General features: G+C 44.5%; 1 protein-coding gene across 4 annotated transcripts in view; it reads left to right on the plus strand.

The window, feature by feature from the left end:
* The window catches only part of NAV1 (neuron navigator 1), a 436,382-nt gene that overhangs the window by 127,321 nt on the left and 293,244 nt on the right, over positions 1–15,817 (plus strand). The gene's annotated exons all lie outside the window — the stretch shown is intronic.

A 15,817-nucleotide genomic window follows, 5' to 3' on the forward strand; every position in this document is an offset into this window, starting at 1 on the left:
CACAAGTCATATCTTTTTTTTTTTTTCCTGTTTACAGAGACCTATGTCTGCAGGACAAATTGCAATTCTGTTTTATATTTTGTTCATTATATGGGGAAGGTGGAAAAAATTCCCCACATGCTTAGTTTTTATTTCTTTTCCTTTGTGGTCCAAATTATACCCTGCCTTTATTCATTATTCAAGGAGATACTAAAAGTATATAGGTTTATTATGTTTTAACACTAAAAATTTTTTTTATATTTTATTGTATTTTGTACAAAAAAAATAGTTTTTCCATATTATGACGCTGAGAACATTTCAGTACTCCTAACTTTATAAGATATAATTTCTTTACTTCTTTTTTTATTTGTATATGTATTCTGGGGAAAGAGGATGATTTAAATTTTTTAATATGATCTGTCAGATGTCCTTAACTGTATAATAACCTCAATTATAGCTTCCACGTAGCAAAAAAACTCCACATCCTGGTCCCCTCACTGTATATTGCCGCATTGTAGCTCCTATTTTTTACAATACATCCCTTATTGTGGACCTCTTATATTTAGTGATGAGTGAATCCATCGAAATTCGTTACGAAGACTTCAGACATGAAAACTTCATTTTGTGTTTGGACTTGACCGCAAACCCGAATCCCATTGAAATCAAAGAGGGAACATGTCTTAACACCCAAAAATGGCTGTAAAATAGAGGTAGTAAGGGGTAGAGGGCTTCAAGATGGATAAGAGAGATAAGAGATGGAAAGTATTTAAAGGGAACCTGTCACCATATTTTCAAATAGAGTTCCCAAAGCGGCCCTATTAACTGACACCCTTCTTTAAGCTAAAACCTGTTTACATTACAAATACCATTAATCAACTTTATCTTATATTACCTGGCATCAGAGGGGGCATTTCCTGCACTTTCAGATCCTTCCATCTACTCCTCCCCTTGTTCCATGCCTCTTTTCATTTGACCAGGGTGATGTCATCTAAGGTCCTTTACCCAGTTACATTTGCAACATTTACTTCATATCTGAGCACATTAATTTACAGCATGCCTCCATGGACTTCTACCCCTCCGCATCCTCAATGGAGGTATGTTGTGATTGCATGTGATCAGATACAAAAATGGGGTACTTATTGAAAATGTAACAGGACTTTATATGACATCTCCCTGATCAAATGACATGAAGTGCCCAATGATTTAACATGCAGGGTAATATAAGTAAAATTTCCTATGCAGGCATCACTTGTCATTGGACTCAGATCAGGTGACTTGGATATAAGTTTACAAACTGATTTTTTTAACATTGCAGCCTTCTAAATGCGCCATTTAGAGATGAGGGCAATGATTTTTAATCATTTTTTAATGAAGTATTTATTTTGGGTGAGTTATTTTATATGCCAGGTTCTCTTTAAAATAAGATTAACCCCTTCCCAACGCGTGCTGTAATAGCTGGCACCGTACAGAATGGGTGTCAGTTGCATATCTCAGCCGACACCCGTTTGTAACCGCAGCGTGTGAGGAGCTTTTGATGCGGACCAAGCTGCAACACTTACCGGGGGAATTCGGATCCTCCACGGCAGCCCCGGGATCTGCCAGTGTCTCAGGGCTGCGCGATCATGTTCAGGAGCCGGGTCCCTACCCCCTGGAAGGACCCGGCTGTAATACACTGAGCATGTGCAGAAGATCACTTGTTCAAGCTAACATGTCACTAAATGTAAACAAAAGTTAAAACAATAAAGTTTTTTTTAAATAAAATTAATTAATATAAGAAAGTGAAAGTCCCCCAAACACCACTGTTTCTTGCTTTATACAAGTAATAAAGTAAGAAAAAACACAAAATCATAAAATCTGTACAATAAATGATAATCATTATTGGACCCGCTCGGTGAACGCGGTAAAAAAAAAAAAAAAATTTGCCAAAAATGTACATTTTTTTTATCAAATTGCTTTCCAAAAAATATTCCAAAAAGTGATCCAAAAAGTTACAAGCACCAAAATGGTCCCACTGAAAAGGACACACAACACAACCAGCTCTGTCAAACAAAAAATACTACATTTATGCTGCTGTAAAAGTGGCGATACTAAAACAAATGCAATTTTTTCTATTCTAGTTTTTCTTCAATTAAAATTGGACAAATATAAATGCGGCATCACCATAATCACAGTGATCCATAGAGTGAAGATAATATATTATTTTTATGCTACATTGAACACACACAACCCCCCAAAATGCTAAAAATCCAAAACAAGAATGGATTATTAAAGAGTCAATAAAATCGCATCAGTAAGTTAAATACCCACTAAAATGAAGTTATGTTTTTTCATTTCGTCTCGCAAAAAATAAGCATTTATTTGTCCAAATTGTCCAAAAAAAAAAAAAGATTGTATAGTCTATAAACCCCTTTCCAACCATCGTTGTCATAGAACAGTGCGACGGTTGTGACTTGCCAACACAGTTCAGATACAGTGATCGGGTCAAGATGGCGGCTGTTCCAGACGGCCATCCTCCTGTCCCATGGACCAGAGGGGTATGCCCACCCCCCAGTTCATGACCGCTGCTATTGGCTGATCAATGCAGACCAGTTAATATCAGAATTTTTACTTATGAGTAATACTGACACTATGTCTGTGGAGGCGGTGATCGTGGCAAGGTGGCAACTGTTCGTGACAGCCACCAATTTTGCCTCGTGGTCCAGAGGGTTTCACTACCCCCTTCTGTACATGTTCACTGCTATTGGCTGGTCTATCTGGACCAGCCAATAGCAGCAATATTTGTCACAATGAGCATCACTGGGGTGAATAATAGCAACATGCAGCGACAATTGTTGCTGTCTAGGACAGTACCAATTATCAGTGGAAGGGGCCATGTCTGGTGGCATCATGCCATCTCTAATGAGAGCTCTCATTGACTGATCTGTGCACTCACTGCTGGATCAGGGTTACCACTTGTATGTGGATAACTTTTATCCCATTGTTCTGTACAAGCGTCACTGTATACAAAAACCATAGAGGTCCCTTGGAACCTTTGTTAGGCAGCCACTTAGAAAGGGTGTTGGTTTAACATAAGAACAAAAGTGATGTCCTTGTTCTGATCACTCCAGCACCCTCCCTGTACGAGGTACCTTCACCGCTGCCCCCGAGTCAGATGGCATTCTGGCTTACAGTAAATACATGAGTGGGTTTGATCTGTCATATCAGGTACTGATACCGTACAGAGCCCTATGGAAAATGAAGATATGGTACAAAAGCGCTGTCCATGTATATTGTACAGATGATGCTGTACATCTCTCATGTGCTGCTTCAATGTGAAGGTCATGCTGTATCATTTCTCCATTTTCAAGAGGCAGATATAAGGGAACTTATCTTTGGGCAAGAAGGACAGGGATCCAGTACCTCTGGATTAGATATTCCCGTGTTTTGCCAGGACAGCATTTTCCCGGTGAATTCCGCTGCTTCTAAAGGAACTCCAGAGTGACAAAATTTTTGTTGGTCCCTGGTATATTCCACCTCCTTATACGCAACACATTCACAATTCACGTTGAACCTTTGTTGTGAATGCATTTCGGTAAAAGGAATTATTGTAACAACTGTTAGGTCAAATTAATCACTATACCCCTCGATTATTTCATTGTGGGATGTAGTTTGCAAACTAGGGTTTTATGTTTTTTATTTAGGTTTTCTATTTCCCCTCCAAGTCTTAGAATTCTCCAAGTTATTTATTTATTATTATTTATATTCCAAGTGCTTTATCATTGCGGAGCCCTGTTGTATTTACTGGCTAGAGCTTACGATCACATGTAAGGTCTTTCTCGCATTAGTTAACATAAAACATATATCCCTAATCAGAGACCTGACATTTCACAGTGGCACAAACTGGGCGTCACATAATGGGCACCGAACTTTCCAGAAATAATGCAATTTTCATCTTGGGCATCCATTGCACATCATATTTGGAAACCACCTCTATAATCAAAATGTTAATTTCACCATGTGTATTACACTACACCACATATTACACCTTGCTAAATTCTCCAAGGGGTGTGCATTCAACAATTTGTCACTTTTTGGGTTATCCTGTGTTTTACACCACTAGGGCTCTCCAAATGCATCCTGGCACATGTGAAGGATTTCTGCCAAATTTGGCTTCTAAAAAACAAACATCCCTCTTTCCTTCTATTGTGTGCCCATACAACATTTTATATACACATGTGGGGTACTTCTACCGTTTGAGAGGAACAGTTTTACAGATTTTTGGGGTTATTTACATTTATAGGAAAAATTTCACCTTTTTCCTCTTGATTGAATCAAAACACCTGTAGGGGAAACTACACATATTACTCATTTCTAAATTATTCAAGGGGTATACTTTCCAAAATGATGACACTTGTTGGGGTTCCCCTCTGTTTTGGTACCACTAGGGCTCTCCAAATGCATCCTGACACATGTAAAGGATGTCTGTCAAATTTGGCTTCGAAAAGCCAAACATCCCTCTTTCTCTTCTCTACCCCATTGCAATGCTACGGTTAGCAGAAATAGTTTTACACATTTCTGGGGGTAGTTTCATCTTTTATCCCTTGTGGCTTACAAAAATGTGGGGTAAAAGTGAGTTTTTTTAGAAAATTTTCACCTTTTTCTTTTTTGGGGCCTAATTGAACCAAACACCTGTTGGGGCAAATACACAAATTACACCTTGCTAAATTCTCCAAGGGGTGTACTCTCCAAAATGGTGTCTCTTGGTGGGGATCTCCTCTGTTTTGGTACCACTAGGGCTCTCCAAATGCATCCGACACATGAACATTTTTTTCAGCCATATTTGTCCTCCAAAAATGAAACAACGCTCTTTCCATTCCAAGTGCCCCCTTGTGCCTGTACAGCAGGGTACAGTGACAAAATGGGTATCGGCATACTCAGGAGGAATTGCACTAAACATTGTAAAATGCATTTTCCTTTTTAACCGATTGTGAAGGTGCAAATTTTAATGTTAAATGAATATATTTATATTTCTGTAATTTCACTTTCATTTATTTTTTCACGCTCCTGAAATGCTCATATGGTTAACAAATTTTTCAAAGGTCGTTTTGACTATTGTGAGGGGTGCAGTTTCTATTTTGGATTGAATAAAGCTCGTAGTGCAGGCGCTATGCCTTCATTTATGTGGGACAACCACCACGATTAGATCTTTATGGTTCAACAAGACTTATTAAACATTTACATTCACCAATTAACAAATTGACAGGCACTGATGTGCACTTCAGACCTAGTACGCAGTACAGGTCTTATGCAAGCGGATAGAAGTATTGAGTGCATGGTGATGCGAATTATTATGGGGTGAGACTGGGAGGGCAGGTGATGAAAGGGAGAATGAAACATCTTAAGTCGCGGTGGGATGATTGGAATTAATGGTGCCAGTAGTTAGCCCGGAGTTCATGTCGGGTGAGGAGTGAAAAGTGAGCGAGGGAAGCTAAATCTTGTGTAACAACTGTCACGGGTGCTCCCGCGATCCCTGTCTCGGATCGCGGGCGCATCCGTGCCCCCCCGTTTGCTCCCGCTGCAGGCCGTTCTCTGCACTCACCTCTCCCGGCTCCTGCTCTTCCCCGGACTGCCATGCGTGCGCGTCCCCGCCTCCTAGGGCGCGCACGCGGCTCCTGCCGAAAATTTAAAGGGCCAGCGCACCGCTAATTGGTGCACTGGCTGGACCTCACCTTTAAGAATCCTGCCTCTTCCTGTGTCCCCTGCCGGATCTTTGTGCCTCATAGCCTTAGAGAAAGCTTCCAAGCGAGTATTCCTGCGTTCCTGTGTATTCCTGCGTATTCCTGTATTCCTGTGTGTTCCCTCTCCTGAGTCCTGTGTTGCCGTGTTACCTGAGTTCCTCCGTGTTGCTGTGTTCCGTGTGCCTGTGTTCCCGTTCCCACCTGCCTGGACCTCCTGTTGCTGACCCCGGACTTGGACCTGACGTTGCATCTCTGCCGCCTGCCCTGACCCTGTGCCTGGACCTGTCTACGAGATTGTCATCCGCTAAGGTACCTCGACCTCGGCTGCCACCGTGGGCTAGTCACACCTGGGAACGACCTAGTGGTATCCTGCCGCAGCAAGTCCAACCCGCTTTGCGGCGGGCTCTGGCGAATACCAGGTGCCGCTAGGCTCCGGTTCCGGGTGTTGGCTAGTTACATCTCCCGCGGTGGTCCAGAGGATCCACTGATCCTAACAGTAAGATCCGGCCATGGATCCCGCCGAGGTTCCGCTTCCCACTCAACCAAACTTTGCCGCCATAGTGGTCCAGCAATCCCGGGAGATTGCCGCTCAACGCGAACAGCTGGATCAAGTCACCACCATGCTGCAACAGCTGCTAGCCGCCCAGCAACAGGTTCCCGTGTCTGCTCCCATGGCTTCTGCAACCCGGTCTGCCTTCCTGCTGCTGAACCACGACTACGGCTGTCTATGCCCAGCAAATTTGACGGAGACCCCAAACAGTGCAGGGGTTTTATTACTCAATGCTCCCTACAAATAGAACTTATGCCTTCGCAATTTGTCACGGAGCGTTCCAAGGTGGCATTTTTCGTCAGTCTTCTCTCTGGGAAGGCCCTGGCCTGGGCCACTCCTCTTTGGGACAGAGGCGACCCGGTCACGGCTACTATTGCGGCTTTTCTGGCGGAGTTCCGGGACGTTTTTGAGGAACCAGCACGGGCTTCTTCTGCCGAGACTGCGTTGTTGAACCTGCGCCAAGGCAACTCATCTGTGTTCAGTTCCGCACCCTGGCCTCTGAACTTGCCTGGAACGATGCAGCTCTCATCGCCACCTTTAAGAAAGGTCTCTCGCCGCAGGCGACTCGGGATCTGCCGTCAACTCTGGGTGGTCTCATCACACTGGCCACTCGGATAGCTGTCCGGTTTAAAGAGAACCCGTCATGCAAAATAACCCCCCTAAACTAAATATATTTTCATAAACTGCCATTAGAGAGCATTGCCTTTATCCCTTCATTGTCCCTGTACATGCCTGTAAACCTAAGCAATGAGGTCCTAAAGCTGTATGCAAATGACCTGTGAAATGTCCAATGAAGCATTAGCATATTCAAGCTGTCCACTCTATTCATGAGTGGGAGGCACAGCCACACCCCCAGTGCATGACTGACAGCCTGTATAATGATGTGAGGCTGTATAATGATGTGCTTCCTGGTGCTGGTGGCCACGCCCCTTGCAGCCTCTGTGTGTGTGTTTAGGAGAGATACAGCAGCTCCAGGCTGCAGCCATGTTACAGCAGAACATGTCAGATTCATGTGTAGCTGATTTCTGTGTCTCTCACCTGTATATTAGGAGGATGCAGCATGTCAGCAGATGCAGCACACATCAGCCATGCTTTACTATACATTACACACAGACATGAGCAGGGGGAGGAGAGGGGAGGTGGAACAGGGGTGACATCACTGCCTCTGACCATGTGACCAGCCTCATTTACATGATAAAAAATAGATGATTTTACAATGATTAATGTATGAAATAACTAGATAAAGGCTGGGATGGGATCCTTGTGAGCTGCTCCAACAGGAAGAGGTGACAGGACAAGTGACAAAGACCTGATGACAGGTGTCCTTTAAGGAACGCGCCGAGGAACTTCGCTCTGAGCATCCTCAAGCTCAGGTAAGACATTTTCCTCGCCTCGCACCTGCCTTCCAAAGACCGCTCCAGCCTCCGCCTGTATCGTCTGGTGAGGAACCCATGCAGGTGAACAGAATCCGGTTCTCTCTACAAGAGCGTTCCAGAAGACGACAGGAGAACCTTTGTCTGTATTGTGCCAGTCCAGGGCACTTCATCGGGACTTGTCCTGTTCGTCCCCAACGTCCGGGAAACGCCAGCACCTAGGGCTCTTGGGAGAAGCGTCCCTAGGTGTGTGCCAAGCTTCTCCACGTCTGATTATTCCTGTGCTCCTCAGCGTAGACACCGGCACCCAGATTCAAGTTTCTGCTTTCCTGGATTCAGGTTCTACAGCGAACTTTATGGACGCAGCCCTGGTCTCCCGGCATCACTTCCCAGTGGTTCGTCTTGAGAAACCATTGTCCATTGCCTCAGTCAGTGGCCAGATTCTTTCCGTGCCCATCCGGTTTCGCACGGAACCCCTGCTTCTGCAAGTTGGAGCCTTGCAAAAAGAAAGACTTTCTTTTTTTGTACTACCCCAAAGCACTTCCACCCTCCTGTTGGGTCTCCCCTGGTTGCAGCAACATGCCTCTGTGCTGGACTAGTCCTCTGGGGAGATTATCTGTTGGGGCCCAGCTTGTTCTTCTCATTGTATGAATGTGCCTCGTCCGCTCCCTGTCTGGACTTCCACCTTGTCTCCCAAGCCCCTGGAGGGGCTCCCCGCTCCATACTTGGATTTCGCAGATGTGTTCTCCAAAAAACAGGCAAAGACTCTTCCTCCACATCGCCCCTATGATTGCCCCATCGACTTGCTGCCCGGCTCTTCTCCTCCACGGGTTTGGGTGTACCCGCTCTCGGTACCCGAAACAGCCGCCATGTCTGAACATATTAAGGAAAATCTGCAAAGAGGTTTCATACGTAAAGCCTCCTCTCCAGCTGGCGCAGGTTTCTTTTTTGTCACCAAGAAAGATGGCTCTCTTCGCCCCTGTATAGACTATCGCGGTCTTAACAAAGTCACCGTTAAGAATCGCTACCCCTTGCCGCTGATCACGGAGTTGTTTGACCGTCTACGGGGCGCGAGATTCTTTACCAAGTTGGATCTTCGTGGTGCCTACAATCTTATTCGCATCAGGATGGGTGACGAGTGGAAGACTGCCTTTTAACACCCGTGATGGGCATTTTGAATATTTAGTTATACCCTTTGGACTTTGCAATGCACCAGCCGTTTTCCAGGAATTTGTTAATGATATCTTCAGGGACTTATTGTACAGCTGTGTTGTGTTTTACCTGGATGACATCCTCGTGTTTTCTGCTGATCTCGAGTCCCATCAGTCCCATGTACGGCAAGTGCTCAGTCGCCTCAGGACTAACCATCTCTATGCCAAACTGGAAAAATGCCACTTTCATCAAAGGAGCCTTCCATTCCTTGGCTACATTATTTCCGACAGAGGCCTGCAGATGGATCCCGCTAAACTATCTGCAGTTCTTCAGTGGCCACGCCCAGTGGGACTGCGTTCTATCCAAAGATTCCTGGGCTTTGCCAATTATTATAGGCAATTCATTCCACATTTTTCATCCCTGGTAGCTCCACTGGTGGCGCTAACAAAGAAAGGTGTCAATTCTCGTCTCTGGCCCCCTGCGGCTGAGGAGGCCTTCACGAGATTAAAGACGGCGTTTTCCTCTGCATCAGTTCTTACCAGACCTGATACCGAGAAGCCATTCTTTCTGGAAGTCGATGCCTCTTCCGTAGGAGATGGAGCGGTTCTTACCCAGAAGGGGCCTAGGGGCCGAACTCTCTCCTGTGGCTTCTTCTCCAAAACATTTTCCTCCGCAGAGAGGAATTATTCTATAGGGGATCGTGAGCTTCTGGCTATCAAGCTTGCCTTGGAGGAATGGCGTCATCTGCTGGAGGGAGCTCGATTTCCAGTCAGTATTTTCACAGATCACAAGAACCTCCAGTACCTGCAGACAGCTCAACGGTTGAACCCACATCAAGCCCGGTGGTCCCTATTCTTTTCCCGTTTTGACTTCCAGATCCATTTTCGCCCAGCCGAGAAAAACATCAAGGCTGACGCCCTGTCACGTGCTTCCGATGTTATGGGGGAGGACTATGCTCCGAGACACATCATTCCTCCAGACAGGCTTGTGCTGGCAGCGCCGGTGGACCTTCGGCAATTACCTCCCGGCAAGACTTATGTACGACCTGGACTTCGAAAGAGGATCCTGACCTGGGGACATTCTTTTCGAGTGGCTGGGCACCCTGGGGTGCAGCGCTCTGTGGCCCTGATTTCCCGTTTCTATTGGTCGCCTGATTTGGTCAAGGACGTTCGGGATTTTGTGCGGTCTTGTGCCTCTTGTGCTCGCAATAAGCCCTCACGACAAAAACCAGCTGGTCTTCTGTTGCCGTTACCCGTGCCTACCTGCCCATGGTCTCACGTGGCTATGGACTTCATTACTGATCTGCCGCCATCATCTGGCAATACCGTTATCTGGGTGGTAACAAACCGCTACTCTAAGATGGGGAGGGGGGCGGATATATCTGTATTTGTGATCGGTATATCAGGCAAATCAGGGTTACCTATTAGTGGGGTTAGAGGGCCTAGAACCTTAATCAAGGCTAAAGAGTGAGCAAATATGTGCCAGGATTTAAGTAGCATGTATAGGATGTGTAGCGATACGTCAGACACCCGTAAAGGTGTGCCTATATTCCACCAAAAAGCATGTTTGCCAGTGCGTTTGCCTGATTTGCTTCCAGCTTCATCTCAACCCACAACTTTGATGAGCATTTCTGGAAAATGTTAAATACATAAGTGGCTATAGTCACCTTATAGTAAGCAAAGAAGTCAGGAAGGCCTGTGCCCCCATCGGTTTTGTGCAGGGATAATATTGAATATTTGATATGTGGTCGGGAGGTGTGCCTAACAAAGGATTGTGTAATGCATTTCAGTCTAAGGAAGAAGTATCTCGGGAGTGGGATGGGGATGGTCTGGAGTAGGGAGATAGACATTCTCCCCTGTCCTATCTTCAAGATACTGATCCTTCTGAACCATGAGACAGTAAGCTTGGATCACTTCTCGAGATTCCGTTCGATGGACCGCAACAGGGGAGTATAATTTAGGCTAAAGAGTTGCCCTAAGTCTGCAGGAAATTGTGTACCTAAATAATGAATGGCCGGGTGTGACAATTTAAATGGGAAGGTCGATTACAAGTGATTCTGTTCCTCGTGTGATGATGAGGAGTTCAGATTTGTGTGTGATGATCATGAAGTTACTTACTGTGCCATAGTCGCAGAATTCTTTTAAGATGGAAGGAAGGGATGCTCTGGGTGAGGTGACGTATAGTAAAAGGTCATCGAAGAGTTAGAGTTTGCACGTTCTGTTGCCCACCTCCAACCCTCTGACATCCACGTTTTTCCTGATGGCGTTGGCTAGTGGTTCCATCGCCAGGAAGTATAAGAAAGTGGAAAGGGGGCAACAGTGTCGGGTCCCTTTGCCAATGCAAAATGGGTCAGAGAGAAACGGACCTCTTGTCCAGGCACAAACCGATCTCTATGAATAATGTTGTGAATTATGGGCTGTAGTTGGAGAGCCAACATTTTGGCAGACATTTAAGGTCTTTGAGTACTAGTTGGAGCTTGTGTTCCGTACAGCCCATTTCCAGGGCCTCCGCGGACTCTGTGGGAACAGGCAGCGGTGCAAATTGTTTGAGATATTCTATCATTTCTCTAGTAGGATTATAAGGCTAGTTGAATAGGTTTTCCTAAAAGATGCAAAACCCCTGTGTTATGTCAGCTGGTCCTTTGGTTGGTGTATTGATAGTAAAGACAGGACTGGAGAGGGGTCCAACAGGGGGGGGGGGTGGAGGGAGCAGGGAGGTGGTGGTTCTAGGAGTCCCAGGACAGGCTGGGGTGGCTAGAACAGAAGGTGGAGGAGAGATCCTACCATGAGATGATAGGTTTTTGCTGTTTGTCTTCGGCCTCCCTGTCCTCACTGTGCCCCTGTTCAGCTGGCCTGTCTGCTGTTTCTTCCTGCACCATGCTGTCATCAGGCTTTGGAGCGCGGCACACTGGCGCCATCTTGGTTTCTAGCGGCAGCATAGCGGGTACCACAGGTGGATCCATATAATGTTCTATAGAGCCCTGGGAGGCCTCCCGTGTTGCCACCCGATTTGGGCCAGTCTTCTTCGGCCCCATGGAGGAGGTAAGAGGGTCTTGCTTGGTCCTGTGGATGGCTTTAGCAGGAGAGGGCGCTAAAAGCGTCTTCACGCGGCAATGTGCAAACCACGCCCCCACTATTAGATCTTTAAAGCTGTCCTTCTCCACCAGCCATTTTTGAGTATGCTCCTAATCAGGACCAGAGCTCATGCATAAGATGTGCCAAACTTCCAATTTCTCTACATTACTTCAGGGATAGAAAGCTGAACGGATTCTGTGGACAGGCTGAATGATGGTGCCGATTGTGCTGCTGGGGTTAATGTTGGTGGCTTCATCTTTATTTTGCGTGGAGAGAGGTGTCCTTGACAAGTGAAGTAGCAGAGGGATATGTCAAGGTTTTTTGGTGTTTAATCTGCTTCAGCTCTTGTTTACTTTCCATGTGCCTGGTCATAAATGTTCTCAGATTGTTCACACTTTGACTGTTCTTTATGGACTGGCAGCACAGCATGCAAATGACACTTGTTCTGTATTTTGCAAATAGGGGAAAAACATGCTACCCTGTGGGCAGACCTTTGTGTACTTTGGCACCCGTATGCATCTTCTAATGGTTACCTAAGGCTTCCTGACCACCACCTCTTCTTCTGATCTATCATTGCTTTCAATACATACTAGGTCTAGGATCTCGTTAACACCCTTTGCAATCTTCTACCACCGAGCCCTCACCACTGCCCTCCTTCTCAGTCTGAACATTGCAGAACCCCACATAAGTTGTGTTCAACATCATTGTAGATCTTTTGTGATCGCCTTTCAAACCCTCATCCTCAAACATAAGTTCTTGGGAATCTTGCAATACTTTGTTTGCAACAGGGGCAGGTGGATGGGTCACAGAATTCCAGCTAGGAGAGTCATCCTATATAAAGAGTGGCTGGAAAGTTTTTGCAGTTTTGATTGTGAGATGGATCAGCATTACCACGCCATACCTTTGTCCATTAATTCCTGCTTTCCTTAATTTAAAACTTCAGTGCCATTTAAAGGGGTTTTCTAATCAAACACAGTTCTCAAAATTTAACCGCCTAGTGCTAGTGATGTTTACACAATAAACATGTCTAAACCCATTACTTTATCATTTTACTCAGTTTTATTGCAGTTTTAACTCCTATAACTTTATGATGGTCATTGCAAGATTCCAGAGTCTGGGCATGGACTCCCTAAGCAGACACATGATTCCTGTCCTGACACTGTGCTTAAATTATAAGGGTACAGGGCTTACACTTTTATTTAGCTTATGAACATTCTTCTAGTATCTGACAAATAGAAAAGGAGAGATTATGCAGAAATTGGAGATGAGATCCAATAAATGCATATAAGACACAATGACACACTCCAGCTCTGCTATCTCACTATGACACACAGTCAGCTCTGCTATGCTCTGCTTTTCCTCCTCTTGGATAAAGACCTTATCTTGTCTGTAGTTTGTAGAGTAAACTCTGCACAAAACTGCTTGCTGGCAGGAAGTGCCTGTTTCTGTAGTGTGTCTGAGCTGGTCTTGTAATGCAGGGGGGTGGCAGCCATTCATGAGCGAAATCTGACAATCATAGTCGGTCAGATCCAGAATTATGGTTGGATCCAGTGAAATTATTTATTTTTGTTAAGCCGTCAGAGATTGTTTAATTTTTTTAAATCCTGATTCTATTTAAGAATCTTGTCTTTGTGGGAATACCCCTTTAAGGATATATATGAAATTAGCATGATTGCTGGTGCTATATGATGCTATAAATGCATATAGTCCTACCACTGGTATTGTAACATAGTACAGTTTTATGCTATAAATTCAAATATTACTATTTGCATCATAAAGTTCTATGTTGCAGTACCAATGTCAGTATTAAGATTGGTACCGTAATGTAGCAATGTATGATTTTATAAAGTAGTTAGTACTTAGACTGATACGGCAACTTGGTAATCTATGAAACTAATAGTACCAAGACTGGCACTGTAATGTAGTACTGTATAATTCTATAAATGCAGATATTACTAAGACTGGTACTGTAAGTCAGTACTATACAATGCAAACAGTACTGTAACAAAGTACTACCTTATGTTACCAATGATACTATCAATGCAAATATTATATAATATATAGACTGATACTGTAATGTAGTTATGTGATGCAAATAGTAATAAGACTTTGTGTAACATAGTACTGTATGATGCAATAAGTGGAAATTGTACCACAATGTAATGTAATATTGCATGATGCTATAAAGGCAAAGAGTACTAAGACTAGTACTGTAAGGTAATATTGTATAATGCTATATTTGCAGATAGTATGAAGAGTGGTACTGTAACTTAGTACTGTATTATGCTATAAATGCAGATGGTACAAAGACTGGTACTGTATCATACTACTGTACGATCAAATGGTAGAAATTCTAGTATTGTAACAGTACTATATACACTCACCGGCCACTTTATTAGGTACACCTGTCCAACTGCTTGTTAACACTTAATTTCTAATCAGCCAATCACATGGCGGCAACTCAGTGCATTTAGGCATGTAGACATGGTCAAGACAATCTCCTGCAGTTCAAACCGAGCATCAGTATGGGGAAGAAAGGTGATTTGAGTGCCTTTGAACGTGGCATGGTTGTTGGTGCCAGAAGGGCTGGTCTGAGTATTTCAGAAACTGCTGATCTACTGGGATTTTCACGCACAACCATCTCTAGGGTTTACAGAGAATGGTCCGAAAAAGAAAAAACATCCAGTGAGCGGCAGTTCTGTGGGCGGAAATGCCTTGTTGATGCCAGAGGTCAGAGGAGAATGGGCAGACTGGTTTGAGCTGATAGAAAGGCAACAGTGACTCAAATCGCCACCCGTTACAACCAAGGTAGGCAGAAGAGCATCTCTGAACGCACAGTACGTCGAACTTTGAGGCAGATGGGCTACAGCAGCAGAAGACCACACCGGGTGCCACTCCTTTCAGCTAAGAACAGGAAACTGAGGCTACAATTTGCACAAGCTCATCGAAATTGGACAGTAGAAGATTGTAAAAACGTTGCCTGATCTGATGAGTCTCGATTTCTGCTGCGACATTCGGATGGTAGGGTCAGAATTTGGCGTCAACAACATGAAAGCATGGATCCATCCTGCCTTGTATCAACGGTTCAGGCTGGTGGTGGTGGTGTCATGGTGTGGGGAATATTTTCTTGGCACTCTTTGGGCCCCTTGGTACCAATTAAGCATCGTTGCAATGCCACAGCCTACCTGAGTATTGTTGATGACCATGTCCATCCCTTTATGACCACAATGTACCCAACATCTGATGGCTACTTTCAGCAGGATAATGCACCATGTCATAAAGCTGGAATCATCTGACTGGTTTCTTGAACATGACAATGAGTTCACTGTACTCAAATGGCCTCCACAGTCACCAGATCTCAATCCAATAGAGCATCTTTGGGATGTGGTGGAACGGGAGATTCGGAATGCTTCCAGCACCTTAATGAATCTGTCACGAAGAATTGAGGCAGTTCTGAAGGCAAAAGGGGGTCCAACCCGTTACTAGCATGGTGTACCTAATAAAGTGGCCGGTGAGTGTATATTGCTATAAATGTATATCGTTCAAAAACTAGAACTGTATGATACAAATACAGTAATACTAATGCTGGCACTGTAACAAAGTACTGCATCATGCTATCAATGCAAATATTACGAAGACTGGTGGTGTAACATAGCACAGTAAGATGCTTTAACTGTAAATAGTACTAAGACTTGTACTGTAACATAGTGCTGTATGGTGCTATGAATGCAGATAGTACTAAGACTGGTACTGTGAGGTAGTACTGTACAATCCTGTAAATGCAGATAGTACTAAGACTGTCCCTGCACTATACAGACTATGAATTGCAACAGGTAGTTCTTCAGACTGCCCTAGAAAGGGAAATTATTTAAGATTTCCACTTATCCCTTATTCCAGCACCTTCTCTCCCTACCTTACTTCCCTTAAAAAAATGCATTACAGGCGGTCCCCTACTTAAGAACACCTGACTTA

This window comes from Engystomops pustulosus, chromosome 2 (assembly GCF_040894005.1).
Source record: "Engystomops pustulosus chromosome 2, aEngPut4.maternal, whole genome shotgun sequence".
NCBI classification, from domain to species: domain Eukaryota; kingdom Metazoa; phylum Chordata; class Amphibia; order Anura; family Leptodactylidae; genus Engystomops; species Engystomops pustulosus.